The sequence below is a fragment of the Lutjanus erythropterus genome, chromosome 5 (genome assembly GCF_056507025.1).
Source record: "Lutjanus erythropterus isolate fLutEry1 chromosome 5, fLutEry1.hap2, whole genome shotgun sequence".
NCBI lineage: Eukaryota > Metazoa > Chordata > Actinopteri > Lutjaniformes > Lutjanidae > Lutjanus > Lutjanus erythropterus.
In genome coordinates, this window is record NC_139321.1 from 36,900,331 (window position 1) to 36,920,006 (window position 19,676).

Genomic DNA, 19,676 nt, shown 5'->3' on the forward strand with positions numbered 1-19,676 from the left:
CTCTCTGTGGCTATCAAGGCCTTGGCCGTGTGGTGAAGAGGAGGAAAGAGAAAATGAGGACATGCAAGTTTGAGCCACTGTCCCGGGTCCCAGCGGAAACACTGTGATATCTTATTACCAAACTGTTTGATGAAACATCTGGGACTCCTCAGCCCAAGATCCCTTGTTGCATCTCTTAATCCGCCCACATTTCCTCTCATCCAGGCCTGAGTTGTGACCGTTTGATCCATCCAGAAAACCAATTACATATAGCAGGCAGCCTAATTGTCTCAAATTTAATTTAAGACACTCATTTGTTCCACAGTCAAGAGATGGGCTAAGATTTATGCAGAGGGGCCCCGTTCTGCGTCTAGCAAATGGGCAGCTTTGAAATTGAAATGCTGGCTTTTGTGTGAGAAGCACTGGCCAACTCATGATATTTATTTGAAGTCAGTGGCTTAAAGAGAAGGTCATTTAATTTGAGATCCTTGTCAATGCATGATATTCTAAGAGATCTATCTGCTTAAAATGCAGATTCCCAATTACCTTAAGCAGTGTAATGTGCCCTGGCTCAGACTCAAATGGTTACCCAAAATGAATTTCAACATTCAAATCTAGTATTTCATTTGTATGCTATGGGGCATCTCAGTATTAATGAACATTTTCAAAGTCCACAGAGGAGAGAAAATATCTCTTCCTGATGCAAAGCACATCTCCAGAAAGCCCCACTGAAATAATCATTAACCTGGATCATTAAAAAAGTTAAAACATATAGAAGTTTTGCTATAATGTAAATCTTACCTGATTTTGATAATGTGCTACTTTTTGAAGCTTGAATAGACAGATATCTAATTATAAACGAGGACAGCCCACTCACAATAGGCAAATACTAACTTTTCCAGTTGGAGATGAAAATGGGACAGCAGGATCTTTTTATTTTTCTGGCACACACCTTATCTATGGCACCATATGGATGTTTAGCTCTGGGAGGAATCAACTGACAAAGGTGGAAAAAGATGGCTGTGCTGATATTTGGGAGGATTTACTGAGGGTTAGGGTGGATTTCCCAACCCAGAAATGATAGAGCAGATGAAATGCAGATGATATGGGCATTAAGTCTCAAACAGACACTGTTCTATAACATGCTAGTAGTAGCATAGCAGTGAACTTCCGCTGGTGGACTTATGGAAAGTGTGCTCCAGAGTGCCCTTCCAGTAGACAAAAATTGCCTTTAAAGGGCCCTTCCAGCAGAAAAAATGGGATAAAGTGTCCTTTATAGTACCCCTGCAGTAGACAAAATGTGATAGAGTGCCGTCTAGGGTGTCCGTCCAGTGGACAAACTGTGATAAAGTACCTGCTAGAGTGCCATTACAATAGACAAAACATGATAAACTGCCTCTAAAGTGCACTTCAAGTGGACAATGTGATAGAGTGCCCTCTAGAGTGCCCTTACACAAGACAAAATGTCATAAAGTTAGCATCTAGCATCCTATTTCAGTGGACATAATGTGATAAATTGCCCCCTCAAGTAGACAAAACATGATCAAGTGCCCTTCAGAGTGCCCTTCCAGTAGAGAAAACATGATAAAGTGCCCTCTGGGCTGCCCTCCAGTGGACTTAAGTCCACCACTAAGTCACATTTTAGGTTTGTGCCTTGTTAGAACCCAGTAGCACCAACAAAAAGCATATCTTTTCTTTAATTAAAAACAAACTTAGAGCGATGGCATAGTGGCGACGTGCCCTTTCATGGTGGAGTATTATTACAAGGCTCAGATAAAACTGTTCATTAAACCAGCGAGTCAGAAGCAGCATGAGATCGCTTGGATGCATTAAATTATGGTTACTTCACATGAAACCCAAGCAATATTCTCAGCAGAGAGTGTAACAGTGGAAATTCTAACAGTTGAAATTTGACCTAAAAATAGAAACAAGGAGGTTGAGGTAGACCGGGTGAGCGCTGTACCAAATTATGAAGTAAACTGCCACACAACATGTGAGCTGAGCTTGTGGTAAGTAGAGAGGGGTAAGAGCAGCTATGCTCCACTTGCTAAAGTGTCAACAAAGCGGTGGAAAGGAGTGGTGAGAAGGGTTATAATTGGGAAATGGAAACAGGAAAAACATGGCACTTACAGTCCCCATAAAACCACAGGGAATATAAAGGAGAAAACAGAAGTCATGAGTCGTGTCACACTTAGATTTCAAGAAAAGGGTAACACCGATACAACAACTCCCCTTAACAGTTTCAAAAATGTTGTACTGCCCTTTTCTTAAAAAAAGAAAAAAAAAAACAAGTCAGAAACTGTGTACCAACCAATATAGATACAACAACACTGCTATCATATGTGATGCTAATGGCCTAAAATAAGTATGAGAGTATATTTTCATGTAACACCATACTATTGCACATGGGAGAAGTTAGCCTTCAAATCTTTCTGCCAGAAAGGACTTTCTAACATGGAATGGAATGGTCACTTTTAACCCAAACCACAGTTCTTTACTGACCCTGAACAATGACCTTTGACCTTGTGACAGAAAACAGAAAATACAAAAAAACACATGGGAGTTAAAATCCTGACTCATCCTCCACAGCCTGCTCCTGATGTGGACATTATCACTCTTTATGCAATGTCACCTGACTTCTTAAAACCTTCCTGCCAGAATTATGATGATCCTTGATTACACTTGTTCAGCTCAAAACTGGTATAAACACAGGTTGACTGTCAGTATTCCAAGAATTTTGAACATATACAAGAACCAGAACTAGTTTGGTGGAAAAGGGCCCTGAGAGAAAGACGGCTTTCTCACAGGAAGTCCTTAAGTCCATCTTAGACCTGGACTGTGTGCAGACTGCCCTTGATTGACTGCACCATTCAAGGACCAGTTTGTAAGATTTAGCGGCATCTAGCCATGAGCTTGTAGCACAGCAAGCAACTCATCTCATCCTCCCTTTCCTAGCATGCAGGAGAACCTACAGTAGCCACTAAACTTGCACAAAAATGCAAAAGGCCATATCTAGAGCCAGTGTTTGATTTTTTCATTGTGTGTTGCTGTTGAAACATGGCGGTGCAACATGGCGGCCTCCGTGGAGGAGGACCTGTGCCCTCCTAAGACTTAAACAAGTCATTCTAAGGTAACAAAAACACAGATTGTTATTTTCAGGTGATTATACACTAATGAACACATACTTGAATATTATATTCCATTTCAGCCATATTCTGCCAAAACCCATAATTATTACACACTGGACCTTTTAAGGAGATTTCCTCTCAAGTCATTTCATTGAGAAAGTGGGAGAGACATATTCACTTCCAGCAAGGAATTAATTCCCTCTATTTTACCTCATGCAGAGCTGAAAATCACAAGGCTCTCCAAGCTGGTAGGGTTTACCTCCTGGTCTGTCTTCTCAGCACATCACCATGTCGGAAGTACTGAAAGTAAACAATGCAACTGCACTTGAAATGGTTTCTGTTTGTGACAGATCAACACTTTTTTTCAAAAAATACTAATAGACTAATTAGACTAGAAATCCTAAAAGTCTTTTTTATTTACATTTCCAAAATTTAAAGATCTGTTGATCACCTGCCGTGGTTTTCACAGTACACATAACTGATGAGCTGATACTGTGCCTCCGTCTCCCATCTACACACCATCTGCTCTCACGCCTCCAAACATTTGTAAGATCTAGGGTCTTCAGCTGTGTACGTGCTCTGCAAAGAAATCACTTTGTCGGATCTTCACCACCTGTTGACCTCCTCCTCTTCAAGTTCTTTTTATCAGTTTCCACATGCTTTCCTGCACTTTTTCTCCTACATGGCCATGCATCCAGGTTACTGTGCAAGCTGTGACATATATGCAAACTCTCTATTGTTCACATCATTGCTTATATAATTGCACATGAAATGGTATGAGCAGCAGAGAAGCAGGGATGTGGTTGGCTGCAGAGAGACAATTAGGAGCTGTTGTTAGCCTGCTAGCTGTTGCAGTTTACACAGGAGCTAGCCCTGCATAATTCTGTGTTACCTCCTTAACTGCCACATCATTTTCTCCCCTGCCTCATTAGGTTTCCCAGCGCAGCTCTGCCCAATCTTAGCTGAGGTCTAATCAGTCTTGATAACTGAAAACACCTGTGTGGGTGTGCAGAGCCTTTAAGGACATTAACACCGGTTGATTTGCTAAATTCACCTGTTAGTTGAGTCATGCACTTCTAGATCCACACACACTTAAAATGCTATGCTATGTTAGAATGGCTATGAGCTGATTTTATTTCCTCTATATGTCCTTACAGTTAGGCTGTTCAGTCTGAATAATTTTAAGAGCAACAGGCATCAGTTGTCTCAGTCTGCTGCACTGTGATTTTTCCCCATCTGTCTTATTGCATAACAACCTGGTCACTGTCAGGTTATCCCTCATCCCTGTAATATTCTAATGATAATATAATTTCCCCAGTTCTGACAACCTCTTATTTTATTCTGATGTATGCCTCGTATTTAAATGTATTCATATATTCATTATAATTAGAGTGTGAGGAAGTGGAATTCCAAACTCACAAACATCAGTGATACAGGAAACTTTACAGTGTTTAAAACCAGCCTCAAGCTACAGCTAAAGTCAGGGGGAAAGTGTCAACATCAGTGATTGTCTTGTATTTGCTGAATCTATTGCTCTTTTATTTAATTCTCTGGCCTTCCTGCCCAGGGATGCAAAACAGCTGCCTGCAAACTCAGGTGCATTTGCTTTTACTTATATTTTAATTATACACTGTCCCTGCAAAAATAAGCAATAAAAGTTTTTAAAAAAGTACTTATTACCATGTTCCCATCATAAAATCTTGAACAAAAAGAGGAAACATGAACACATCTGTAGTCTGTAATGTGCACATGTGGTAATAAATTCATACATCAGGAGCATATATCAGCAACTAGTGTGCTATTTTTGTCTAAACAGAACAAAATTCTCGACACACACTGTTCAAATAAGCAAAAGACGGCTGCATGAAAAGTCTTTCAGTTCATTTTGAAGGTTTTATAATTTCCTCTTTTCACAGTAGGGTGCAGTAACAAAAGGTTTGATATTTGCAATATTCTCAGTGCAACCCAGGTCCAACTGTATTCTCGGTGCAGTTGTGGTCTTATCTTTTTTTCCTTTCTGTCGCCTAAAGAGAAAGATGGCAACGTGACCCCAGGAAAAACAAACGGAGCAGAAAACAAAGAGTCTTTGTGTTAGTGCAGATGCCACATTTCCTACTGCACAAAAGGAAACGCTGACTTTTATAATAGCAGCAACAACTAGGCCCTATTTCCCCAGGTGTCATGGTGAGAAAATACCTTATTTTTTCTTGTACAGAAGCGGTGTTACACAAAAGATGCCCCGCAAGTGTTTGTCTCTTTAGTGGCACCGTTTTAATTGGATTTCTTTGAAAGTTCAGATTAACCTCGAGGGGCCCTCTGTCTCTGGTTGTGGCCTGACACCCAGCTTCAACCTGCCTGATTAAATCGCTCCCTCTTTCTTGGGGCTGCTATTCATCATGTCTAGACTTGCTTTTGATTGATTCTCGTTTCGCAAACAGGAAGTAGTCACAGGGGATCCATCTCAGGATCTGCATACACATGCATCTCTTCACGCCTTAGACATTTCATTCATTCAACTATTCATGCAAAACTGCAAATTCATGACCCAAAAAACAGATTGATCATATTTCATGTCCTGACTAAAATTTGGGTTCACTTGGTTCCACAGTTTAATTTTTAAGTCTTTTAAGTACCACTATAAAAAGTGTATTTCATTAGTAGCTGAAGTAATATAATGTTTTGAATGAGCCATTCAGCCATCTGCTTTAGTGAGTCTACTTTTGTGGAATATAATAACTTGAATATAATAACTTGTTCCCCTTAAAGGGATAGTTCACCCAAAAATGAAAATTCAGTCATTATCTACTCACCCTCATGGTGATTGAAGGTCTGGATTAGTTTTTTAGTCGACAAAACACTGCTGGAGTTTCACAGGAAAACAGTGTTGCAGAATCTCCCAAACAATGGAAGTGAATGGTGACCAGTTTTCAAATGTAATAGAGTAAAAACGTAAAATGCCTCCATGCTGCTCGTCTAGTATAATCCAAGTCTCCTAAAGACCAAACATGCCAAGTTGACTAAACAAAGTTTTATTTACACCATGTTTTTAGCCTGAATCTTCACTGTAGATCCTTAGCTTGGAGCCATGTTCATGTGCACACTGTCTGGGTGTGTGTGGTGTGTGACGGTGTGAAAAAGCCATGTCTTTTAGTTCAGATTTTACATTTGAAAACTGGTCACCATTCGCTTCCATTGTGCGGGAGATTCCACAACACTGTTTTCCTGTGAAACTCAACAACAGCAACAAAATAAACCCTCAATCAGTATGAGGGTGAGTAGATAATGACTGAATTTTCATTTTGAGGTGAACTATCCCTTTAACCTATTACAGACAGAGTGTCGGTTTGGTTTCTCTTAGTATTGTGTGTGTCATGTTGTGACGTCCCCTGCAGCTGAGCTGTCATTTTTTGTTGGCGGCTTGCCATGAAGGTAAATGTTACAGCAGACAAAATTATTTGATAAAAATGGTCCACTTAAATTTGTTAAACTGTGTTGAAGTTTTCATTAACTCTCTGAACCAAACTAGCAATCTTTAAGTCAGGCTAATGTGAAGTCATACTAATGTTAGCAATTATTAAGACTATATTTGTCACACCAGGCCAAAAAGGAGGACTCAGAAGCTGGAACAAACAAGAGCAGGCAAAACAGGAACAAAAAAGCAGGAACAGGTCCAAGCGTAGGATATCTCTAGAAAAACTATACTGCTAGAACACTCTCTCAAACAAAGAGACGAACTGACACAGACAAAGGGTGGCACAAGGACTAAATACACAAGGGAGGAGGGGTAATGAGGGACAGGTGAACTCAATCAGGGTGGGGCAGGCAATCACACAGGAGGGAAACACACAGGGGCAGGAAGTGAAGTGCCTGAAACGAGAGACAAGGGTGAGTACCAAAATAAAACAGGAAAGACTGACAAAAACAGAAAACAAGGAAAACATAACCTTCAGGATGTGACAATATTTCCTAAAATCATGCTATTAGCTTGTTACGGAGCAGGATTTTACTTTTGGGTAAAGCAAATAACTGAGTTGGAAAACTGGAAACTTTTAAGTTGACGTTTAATGACGTTGCATTAATGCAAAACTTTGATTTGAAAGCAATCAGATTATTAAGAATATCTGATTCAAGGTAATTGTGTTTCACCTAGCCTAATCTAAAATTTAATTCATTTGTGTCTTAAAAATTTAATCTTTTTTTAATTGGTGTAGTAATGCTTTTTTTTTTCAGTCATTAGCATTTAATAAAGAATTATCAAAATTTTCCTTTTGTTCAACATTAGTGCTGTAGAGCTTAAAGCACAAGGTAAATACATGAATACATGAGAGATAGATAAAGAGATAAAATAAGTGTAGCAGTTTTTTAAGCATCTGTGCCCTCATGAAGACAGTTCTCTTAGATATTTAATTAGCCCGTCTCATTTAAATCTCATTTGGTGCTTCAACACCAGTATCTTTCCATGGTGGCCTATTCTTGGTACTCATAAATATTCAGTTCATCCGTAATTATCTTGATTATAATCAAGTGTTTAACAATCATGTGTAATTAAATGCTGCAGGGGTCATGAAATCCATCCTTCCTTATAATGTACTTACAGTATCAGACTTCTGAAAAGTTAAGAATCAGTGAATTCAACAACTGATTAAATGTGAAAATGCTGATCTGTTTTTAATAGTTGACAAAACAGTTCCACCGTAATATTTATATAGAAGCTATTCTGGAGTTTTACAATGTATCACATGATTTTCCTCAGCAGATGGAGTTTGCCTACGTTCTTATGGAATTCTAGTTTTTCACCTGGAGTGGAATCTAATCTTTCCTCATTAACTTATATATGTTATAGTTTAAAGAAAACAGTGGGGAACTCTGAGGGCCTTCTAGCCTATCAGTATGTCAAATGTTATATTTAATTGTATTCTGTTTTATTTATTTCATTCAATTATTAGACTGTTCTCTTCTAATTCTAATTTGAACCTCATTTTGTATCATTTTTGCTTCAGAAATTAAAGGGTTACTGTCCCAAAAACAGCAAAATAGAGTTATTTAATCAGACTTTTTTGGTGTTGTCTCTAGGAGGAGAAAGGTTAGAGCTGGCTCACTCACTGGTTAGGACATGTGCGTTTGTTTAGAAAGTGACAAGTAAATTAACCAATCAACTCGAGAGGTGGCTAACTTGATAGCGCAGTGTAGCGGAGGATCAGCAAAGGACTGTGACTGAAACTGCACTTGTTTCTGAGTCTGTTAGAAAAAAAATTCACACTTGAATCTTCTTTTTTTAAAGCTACTTCCAACAGTACAGCAGACACAGCTGTGTTGGTAGTCAGAAATAATACAGCTGGAGATCTATGCTACATGTAACTGTGTGTGTGGTACTGAGAAATAAGAATGATATCAATATCAAGTTTACTTTACTTGAAAAGTTTATTTATTTGGGATCATGCCATGACCCAAAAACACTATTGTCAAGCAATAATGAAGAGCTGTTGCTCATTTCATTTCATTTCCCCTGTAGATTAAAGTTTGGCTTAACTTGCTCTCAAAGTTTTATTTTAATGTACTCTAAGTACCACTATTATCATTAGTTTTATTCTGCTTTTTGTTTTAGTGAAGGAAGTCTACTTTTGTGGATTAAAATAACTTGAAAGTAAACCCTGTTCCCATTGGTTTCTCTTAGTATTGTGTGTCTGATATTTCAGATCATAAAACCGAAATATGCATGCTGACTTATTCACCTAACCTCCAGAGTTTTACAAATGGAGAACATACCGTCCAACCTGTGTTTACAGGGTTTGTACAAAGTCTGGAAAGCTTACAAAATACTTTAATCATTCTGCTTTAAATGTTAGGAATATGCTTGACTTTGACTCCTTGAAAAATAATTTAATTTTCTGGCATTTTATTGACAAAGTTGCTAAGGAACTCAAAAACCTTTTAATATCTGAAATGAAACTATCCTGTTGTCATATTTGCTATAGCTAGATAAGTCTTCTTTGGTCCATTATGCTCTGGAAATTAGCAAGCATTAAATAATCCTAACCAAACCATACAGTCAAAGTTTACAGCTGGTAAAATGAACAAAGTAACAATATACTCTGATTACTGTGGGTAGAAAGGAATTTGTTATTGCATTTATAGGAAGAATTTAGATGTGATGATGAAGACTTCCAACAAAGCTATTATTACTCAAGGTGCAAATAGCCAATGTTGCTATTTACACAAGGAAAAGGAGAAAAAGTAAGAAACAAAACAAAAGAGCTAAAAATAAGTACATGGGGATCTGATTAGGTTTCAGACTTCTGCAGGTTTAGTATCAGTAATTAATTATGTTCACACAAACAGTTTTAGGGTTTTCCCTTTTTCCTCCTTACAAGTAGTTTTGTCACCTAAACCTAACCAAACTATGACAGAAAACTGAAAATAATCATTTCAAAAAACACTAAAAATACCAGTGAAAATGTAACTTCACATTATTGTTAGATTGTAGTCCTCCAGGGCAAAACTCAAACTACGCTCTCACACAGGGAAGCTGTGCGCTTAAGTTCTTATCAATAGTGAATTTGTCGCTCCTTATAGCTAAAATAAGGGGCCGGGTGTAAATAGCCAAATAGCTGCTATTTGCCTATGCATAAAGGTACAAATAGACACACCAGTATTATTAACTGGTGTAGGTTTGCTTCATTTGCATGCATTTAAAAATTAAAATTCAACAACTATCAGGAAATGAGGAGCTGATGAGGATACAGATCAAATCAATTGCAATATCATGCGAATAAATGTTTTTTTTTTTTGAATCAGTCAGTATGTCTGACTAGTTTTCTTTGGTGTTATTCTGCAAGTTCTTGTTAAATTCTTGTTGAAATCATTGAAGAAGTCTGTATTTGCTTTTTTACTGTGTGCAGAATGTGCAGCAGTGGCCTCTGCTTCCCACCAGCTTTGGATCTATATACAGTACAGTGTGTCAGCCTGTGGCCTGAAGCACACAGGCAGCAGAGAGCAGAGCCCCGGCCTCTGTGGGGACCAGTGGAGTGAACAGATCCTGAAACATTGATGTGGAAGGCGCACATGTACTTGTCCCCTGGTACCGCACGGTTTCTCAGTCACCTCTGGCGAACACTAGTGTAGTAGAATCTGTCAGAGTGAGACACTGTCATGCTGAATAAGTCATAGCTCTGTATTTACTATTTATCCTGTCACGATACGATGGGTAGGTGGATGATCTGGAATAAAAATTAGAGCAGCAGCTTCTCCAACAGAGCACTGTTTCACTGTGATTTTGTTTGAATTCCCTTCAGCTAACCAAAGCATATGGCTAACTGTAGTCACGCGGTGTGCCATGGTTAGCCAGAAATGCACAAATAACAAGATTTATAGTGAGAAATCCCCAGCGAGGGCACTGAACCACTCAGAGTCCAGCTGTGACAAAACTGTGACGGCGTAAAGGGAAGATCTCATTAATTTTCTATCATGGACCCTTAAGATGTCTGGTTCCCCCTTCCTGATGATGTGTGACAGCTGCCAAGTATTTTTTTTTTTATCTTGTCACACACTGATTGAAGAATCATCACTGTGCAGAAGAAGAGCAGCACTATTTGAAGGAAGTGACACACTAATCCAGCGAAAAAGAGACTGTTCTGTAACAAATAGGAATACCAGGCAACCTTTGACTTGACCTGCTGTGGTACAGATGTACTTTATAAATATATAAATGCAAAAGAGCTTTTATTAAGCCCATCACCCTAAAAACAAAAGCCCACCACTCTGAAAATATGCGCTCTGGACTTTGAGTTCAGCATCTGCCTGTCTCACTGTATGTCCATTAACACACTGGTCAACGTAACTGTTTTAAACATCTACTCCTTCTTAAAGATCATTAATGATTTCTTACATCACCCACAATTTCCACCAGGCACGGCCACGCCACGGCAGTCGGAGCAATTCATGGCCATTCTAGACAGTGCTTGTGATTCTACCAGAAGCGCTGCAGCGCATTTCAGACGTGGAGAATACATGCCAAGTCTATTTTTGATGGATGCTGCGTCAATTTGCACAGAGCAGATCAAACAGGCAGGAAGTCAGACATGGAAAAGGCAGGGGGAATCCTGTTAATTTTCAAAATAAAAGATCCCATGCAGACTCATGATCATAAAGACAGACAGAAAGGAAACTATTTAACCACATAGCCTGCTTATCCATGGTAGAAGCACAAAGAGCAAGGAAAGAGGACTTAATCAACAAACTCAGAGCAAGTAAACTTAATAAGAAAACACTTCTGAAATGCCACAAAGCAGCGTCTGGTGGAACACCCAGGTTACTCATTAGAAGAACATTTGAGAGTTTGGGTCACCCTGAAACACTTTTCTTTGCTTGCATCTGGAAGACAACCCTTGACTTGCAAAACTCTTGCGAGATTTTTGTATGTTGTTCCTTCATTGTGACGTCAAAATGATCACTCTCACAAGATCTTCCGCAGGTCTGGGGTTCCCATCATGACTCGACCGTCAGTTTCTCCTTCCTCCGCTTGTGTCACTGCCACACACCTGTGGTCTCTTCTGCCTGCATCGTCACATTCAGCTGTTATCTCATTGGTTGTGCATTGAAAGGTCAAGGTCAAAGTTCAAGAAATTTGGACCTATTTGAACCGGCTATTTGAGAAGCATGTAGGATTCAATGGCATCATGTGGTGAGCTCACAGATTGCAAACACTTTGCCTCATTCTCCCCACCAAGCATGTAGGATGAATTGCAAAACTCCACCATGAAAGAGGACCTGCATTCTCTGTAGATAAAGATAAATGGCTCTTTCTAAGATAACAAAAACACAGCAATTCTTATTTTTAGGTGATTACACACTAATGAAAAGATAGTATGAATATTATATTTCATGTCTACCATATTCAGCCAATATATCCCCATAAATCTTACAGTATATATCGGACCTTTAAGTCATCTTAGAAGCCAAGAAGATATCTATAGTTCTCTGCCTTTGAAATGCCACGTTAGAGAGATTACCATGTTCATTAGTTGGATAAATCACACAGCATTAGTGGGCGTTAACGCCATTATGATAATCCGCATATTACCCTTATGGAATGAAACCCACTTCTTATGAAAAATAGGCTATACATTATATATCAGGACTGAAGGGAAAGCTGTTTTCTATTTTTATGACCATGCAGGTTTTAAAAGGCTTTATGAGCCAAAGACCACTAGATGTTATTCACCATTGTCACATTAAATCAATTAAATCAACAAATTTTCTTCTTTAATCTGTTTCCTGGCTTTGTTGCTCAAATATGTATCATACATGAGAAAAATACACTGCATTAAAAAAGGAAGCATAAGATTTGGATTAAAGAGCAGTGGACTTTGAGATGACCAACAGTGTGCACACGCCATCTTTCTCGCAGACCAACCCAGGAGCGGGGGAGGAGAGCGAGGACAAGAGCTCAGAGTGAAGACTGCTCCTACAGAGACCTTCTCCACACACGATCCAGCTGCTGCACTGATGGATGAACCAGTTCTGAGCTGACAGGAGACAACACGCAAGACAACGGGAGGGGGACTCTGTGTAATACATCGATGATGCTTTGCACAAAAACACAGTCAAAGTTGATGGACAGTATGCCGCTCATATTATCATCACCATCCTGTTGCTGCTGTTTTCATTCAACCTGACTCAAGTTAAAGAAATGCACTACAGATTATTTCCTAGGTGTTCGTGTGGATGTGTTTCCTGTTTTATTTTGTAGTGTTCACCTGTCTTGTCATTGCAGTTTCCTGTTCTCATGTGTTCCTGCTCTTCATTAACCCCACCTACTGCCACCTGCCCCTGATCGCGCCCAAACAATTATATTTGCCTGTTTCCAATGCCTCTTTGCCAGATTGTCGTATTTTCCTTGAGTGTTCATACCCACTGAGCACCACATGGGGATTTCAACACTGATTTCTAATTGAAATCTAGAGGATATTCAGTCTGAACATTTACAGCCTCTTTTCACAGTTTGTCAGTCGGCTAAAATCTGCTTATATCATCGTGTCACAAAATAAAAACTTGTTTGAGCATGCTGATAAATTGTTCAGTTGTAGTTTGAAAGATAGACGATATTGATTAGTGTGAAGACATTTCTCCAAAGTCAGATTTTACTGGTAGGTGAAATCTGATCTACACCAAGACATGTTTTATATACATTTAATGTTTCACATAAAATATCATAAATACTACAACAACACAGACTGTGTGCAGCCAACAAGAAGCTTCCAGGACATCGTAATGGGAGAATGTAAAATGAAGAAAATGAATTTCTTGTTTTAGGGCATGTGCAAGTACTTAAGTGTACTGGTTACAACTTTGTTTATTCCAAAGGTATATGCACTGAAACATATACATAGTGACAAGGCAACTGGGGTTGAAAGCTATGTGTGTCAGTTCTTTTTTTTTTTTTTCCTGCTTCTAAATTAGATCCAAAAAATTTGATCCAAAATGATGGTAGGCTAATACTGTAGAGGATGAAAAATATCATTGTTTTTAATCCTGTTGAAATATGGTCTAAATATGAACATTGAATCAGCTATAATTAGAAGGTGGAAAAACTTTCACTTCTGATCCAATTCTGACTGTCTTTTCATGGGTGAACATAGTTCTCTATGCAAGGGAAAAATCCTCACTAGGTAGCTTTCTCCCATTTGTTTCCTAGTGTTTGCTTCTGTGATTTTGGCCTTTACTAGTTTGTCTGGTTTACAGATTTTTGCCTACTCTTTGCCTGCTTTATTTGGCATTTTGAATTTATCTGTGACCTTTTGGACCATCAGTAAAAAACTTTGTATTTTGAACTCTACCTGCCTCAGTAAGTGTTTCTGCATCTGAGTCTTTATTCCTCCTGGAGTTCTTATATCATCTTGATATCTTGAAATCCCATTAAAAGACCATGAAATGATTCTGATAATAGCATCATCTATTAGGTTTAGTTTGTTCGGGAAAGTTGTTGATTATAAAAAAGATTTTTTTAAAAAAAGCATTATTGCTTGAATGATGAAACTGTAAAGTTGAAGTCATATTTCTGTTCTCAGACCTTTTACACAACAACAAGCAGACAGACTGAGGGGAGTTTCCCCCAACTGGGAGCGACAGACTACCTTCCAGCTTGTGATCAGTGTTGGTTTTTCTGGGTCTCCACATCGGGGATGATTTTTTTCTCTTTTTTTTTCTGATCCACCATCTGAACTGAAAAGTACACTGCCAAATCATGTGACGGCTTTTTGCAGGCTTCTCTGTACTGAGATCAAAACGCTGGGCGGACCTGGCATCAAAGCCACGACTGTAAAGCCGGAAGAGAGCTGGTTAATATCTAACGCTATGATGTCGTAATGCACAGAATTACCAGCGTCAGGCAGAAGGAGGTCTTTCACTACACTGTCAGACATGTTGGCCTACTTCTACTCGAGCTCCCGTAGGAAAGATGGTAAATAAATTATTTAGCAGACCACTGGAGTGGTTGAAAGGGCACGTGCGCCGCTGTCTATGAAGAAAAAATCCATACACTTTGCTCTGAAATCAAACATCCTGAGTACCCTGCGACCATGTATCACCCAGCATGTCAATATGCAGTGGGTGTGGGAAAGATTCGGAAACCCAATGTGATGGATTGGTGCAGTGCAGCGCAGCGCGTGACTCCCTCGTTGACCAACACCCACTTCTCCTCTCTGCCATCGATCAGTCCCCTCCAGCAGCCTTTGTGTAGCCTGTGGTAGTCTTCAGTATCACAGGATCTGCTGTGCAATACTGTCTTTACATGTGGGTTTGATCAATATTTAGTTGTGATCAGAATAAATATATATATTTTTTTAAGTGGGAAGAAAACCACAAGGTAGTTTCCTCATTTAAATAATACTCACACTGTGCAAACAAATAAATCATGTAAAAAGCTCAGAGTGGATTGCTACATCAAGATAAGGAGCTAACTTAGCTAAGGGTCAGTTAAGAGCTTTCTGTAATGACCAACGGACAGAGATACATACAATGGAAACAAGTGGTGGAATAGCCTCTTTGACAGGGTGGTTAATTCTGAGGGCTCAGAAAACTGCTGCTACATAGGGGATAATGTTGAGTGAGTAGATCAGTATTGCAAAATAGTAAATTAATACTTCATTTTGCAAAATAATAACCTGCTCGCTGTATTTTATCCCACTTATTACACCGCTATTTATTTAAAATCAATCATTTCCAGCAATGGTCTGTTACTAATAGCAACAATGTGTTAATCAGAGCAACAGTAGCAGTGGCAATAGTAATATCACAGGTCTACTTTATAATTACACTACTTTATATCCTTTAAACTACAATTGACCTTCGCTAAACCCCGCCCCAAACAGTACCTGTCAAACCATAGGTTAGCAACAGTAGCTAGTGCTGTCAAGCTTTTCATTTCTCTATATGGTGAAGTGGTGTGCAGGAGGCTCTGAGGGGAGCGAAACTCTGCACTAACATAAGCTGCGAATGTTAGCATGTCTGGCTAACTAATGCTAGCTAACTAGCTGTAGTAACTTTACCTCCAGACAAACTTGTGTCTGCACTACAGATTAATGCTAAACAAGGATAAAGCTGTCAGGTAACTTTACATAAATACTTTAACAGGGTTCTTGTTTTAAAACATGTCACATGGAAACAATAAAATGTCAGCTGCAGACTTCTCAACTAACTCAAGTCAAATCAGCACTAGCCTACATCAACCAGCTACACTTATAAAATCTGCTTGTGAGTCATTATTTTAAGAAATGAGACGCTGCTTTTGTTCACTTCACTAACCTCGTGTTTCAACAATTACTCCCGTTAAATCTACTACTGTTCTCATTGTAAACTGAATAAATGCAGTACGAGAATGGAAAGCTTGGCAGACTTAGCAACAGTAACTAAGAAGGGCAGGGCTCAGCGAAGGGTCCATTGGGTGTTAATGCTGAGCTCTGCCAATAGTTTTCTATGATTATGCCTTTGTCAGATTGATGGTACTTGCGTACTTGAGTTTAGATTATTCATAGAATATACTGTGAATTTCTATCTTTGTATTAATGTATGTGTACATGGTATAGCATAACCCTATAAAGCCTGACACATCACACATGGGAAATTCTAAACTGAAATATATATATGATATTTTGTTCAGGTGGCTCAATGAAAGAATGAACTGTTCAATATGACATACAGATTCTGACTACTATATATATATCTATATATCTATATATACACATACATACATACACATATATATATACACATACATATATGTACATATATATACTATATATATATTTACACACACACACACACACACACGTAGACTACAACACTCTGCTGTAGGTCTAATCCTAATATCAATGGATAATCATTTGCCTGGGTCCAGACCTTTGAATCTGTTGGCTGATTAGTTGGAGGAAATGGAAATGGAGTGTAACAAGTTGACAAGTCAGTCTGATATCAGGCTAGATAATCACTTGATTGTACACACTTGAGTTACTCTTTCTGCCATCATCTCAGCATACACTGATGAAGGCAGGACGACCAAAGCGTTTAATGTGAACCATTCATTTCATCACTGTAATGATTTCATCATCTATCTGGCAAGGCTGCACTGACAATTCTAATTTTGGAAGAAGTGTACGCAGTAAACAATATATCTATTTTCTGAAAATAAAAAGCTAATGTCAGTGAGAAGGCAGTAGCATATATTTCCCTATAGTTCACACAGTGTATTCCAAACAACCTGAATTTACATCATATAGTTTAAAAAGTAGATGAATATTTGAAACAGAGTCACATCAGATCATGGATCATAAAAGCACAGAATTAATGCACATTTTCATGAGGCTGGGAAAACCCTCACAAGGCAAACATACAAAAAAACAAGACTTGAAAACATAAGTGGTATTTCTTTTAATCAAGATTCTATCATTTGATCTGTGTCTCCACTACACTGGCGACGGCAGTGGCAATTAAAAAATAAGATTTGAAAGAATCAGTAATGAGACGGAGAGGAGCAGAAATGTGGATCCGTCCTCTAAACCCTCTTTCTTTTCAGCCTGCAGCACCCGTGACATCCCATAATACCTAAAAATGAAGGGCTGACATTGCACTCAGAGACATTTTTGGGTGACAGTGACAGTATTGAATTTTCAATTATTCATGCGAATCATAACAGGATAATGAAGAGGAGGAAAATTAATGATAAGGACCACCTTTAGCTCAGAGTATCAATTTGTGCCCATGCATAATTTAATCGATTCCCTATGGAGCATGCTCACTCCAAACACAGGCAGGGAGATATGATTGAGAGGAAAATGGGAAATTAATGTTCCAAGGCTCTTAAAATATATGTTGTTTCATTTTGGAAGGTTCCCTGAGGCAGCTGTATAATATGTTGTCTTCCACGTCTTCTTTTATGGAAAGTGACCCACTGCTAGCTAAATGGGAGAGATGGGACAAAGTCATTGCTTCAAGCTGAAATCCAAAATCAAGAAAGGCAGATCCCAGCTACAAAAATTCTGGTTTGTTATGTATTGTTTGCATTGTTAAGCCCCACCTCCAAACAGCGACTGTCCAATCATAGGTTAGCAACCGTACTTAGAGTGTCAAGCTTTCTTTTTCTCTACATGTTGAAGGTGTGCAGGAGGCTCAGAGAAGAGTGATACCCAGCGTTTCATGAGTCTGGACGGTGGCGTCTTTTTTGTTGTCTCTCAAAAACATGTAACACAAGAGCACACGTGGTGAATGGATTAAACTCTGCCTTCATCTGCTTTAACAGAAACTGCAAATGTTAGCATGTCTGGCTAACTAACACTAGCTTACTAGCTGCAGTAACTTCACCTCCAGACAAATTTGTTACTTCTGCATCTGCATTTGTTCTGTGGGGGTTTGAGGAGGATGGTTGAGTCCCTGTGCTTCTTTTTCCCACGTTAATGAGTGTATTTCTGTCATCTATCATGTAGATATACCTGCTGCATTTCACCATCTGACCAATGCTTGCTGAGATGTAAGCTAGCTTTAGCCTCAGTCTTTTGGCATTAACTTTATATCATGTACGTAGCTGTTAGCTAACTTTACATACACAGTTTCACAGGGTTCTTGTTCTTCTCAGCCAACTCAAATTGAGTTGGCATAAGCTTACATCAGCCAGCTACTGTGAGTCATTATTTTAGCTGACAAAATCCATGGTCAAAAATTTCAATGTTAAACCTGTCACTGTTACCACCATAAACTGCATAGATGCAGTACAAGAATGGAAAGCTCGACAGGCGTAGCAACAGTAACTAAGGAGGGTGGGGCTTAGCGTAGGGTCAGTTAGCTGTTGTAATGACAAAAACTTATTCTTCTTTGGTTCCACATACACATACGCACAAAAGACAGTCTATAATTCAAAAACATCCACAAGCAAGTTTTTTTTAATGACTAATAACTCTCTCCTATAATATCCTCTAATAATTGTCTTCCTTGGGGGAGATAACACTGAGGCCCTCATTTCAAACATCATGCATGTAGTTTATTTGAGTCCTAATGTACACATAGAAAGCACATCCTGGGCTTTGACATGATGAGAATATTTTTGCTACGCCTCAAGGCGTTCTTGAGATATCATGTTCACAAGAATGGGATGACCTGAAAACATAATGCCTCCAGCCATGAAAACATGATGGCACAAAAGTAATTTCAAAAATAGTACTTTAAGAATTCTGAACCACTGAAGATCTTCAGCATAAAGTCATGACCGTGCACAAAAAATAACAAAAAACAGGCTGATCAGTCAAGTAGTATTTGAGATTAGCTGAGATTTTGATCTGTGTGACCACACCATCAGCCAATATCTGATGTCAAGTCTTACTGCATCATCCTGCATTTCTTTAATCTGCCTGCCACCATCAGCTGCATCCAGTATGGTCAGACCACCAGGCTGCTGGGAAACCCAGGAAGAAGTGATCGAAGTATAGTATAGCAGTACAGCACCGCTTCATTTGCCAGAGATGGTGCAGGAGATAAGGATGCAGTGGAAACATGTATGTGATGTGTGTTAAGTAAAACGTGTCTGAAAGACAAAGAACTGCTTCCTAATTTAGAATTTTGACATGTAAAATGTTTCTTAAAATGACAAATGCTTCAATTTATTCTGTATTCATTTATTCATCAAATGCGAAAGAATGAAAAAGAAATGCAGAGAATATGAAAATGTATCACTTCCAAATGTATGGCTTTTTTTGTGGAAAATATTGACCCAATGTCCACTGCAAGGGACATGTTATAAAACATTAATAAATAACATCTCAAAGAAAAAATGTGTTACATTTCTTGAATTATGGAAGTAAAATCAAAACATTATATTTCTTTGAGGTCTCAGGAGGGATATGTACAATTTCTTTCACAATACAATTCATTCTTTTTCATTGCCAAATATTCTTCTCTTGTTGTCATCATTCCTTTGTTTTCTAAGAACAAATTTGCTGTGTTTTGTGACTCTCCTCATCTGATAAATTAAAGCATCGCTAGGTTCTTCAGACACTTATGTTTACAAGGACAAGCAACCTCTTGCTG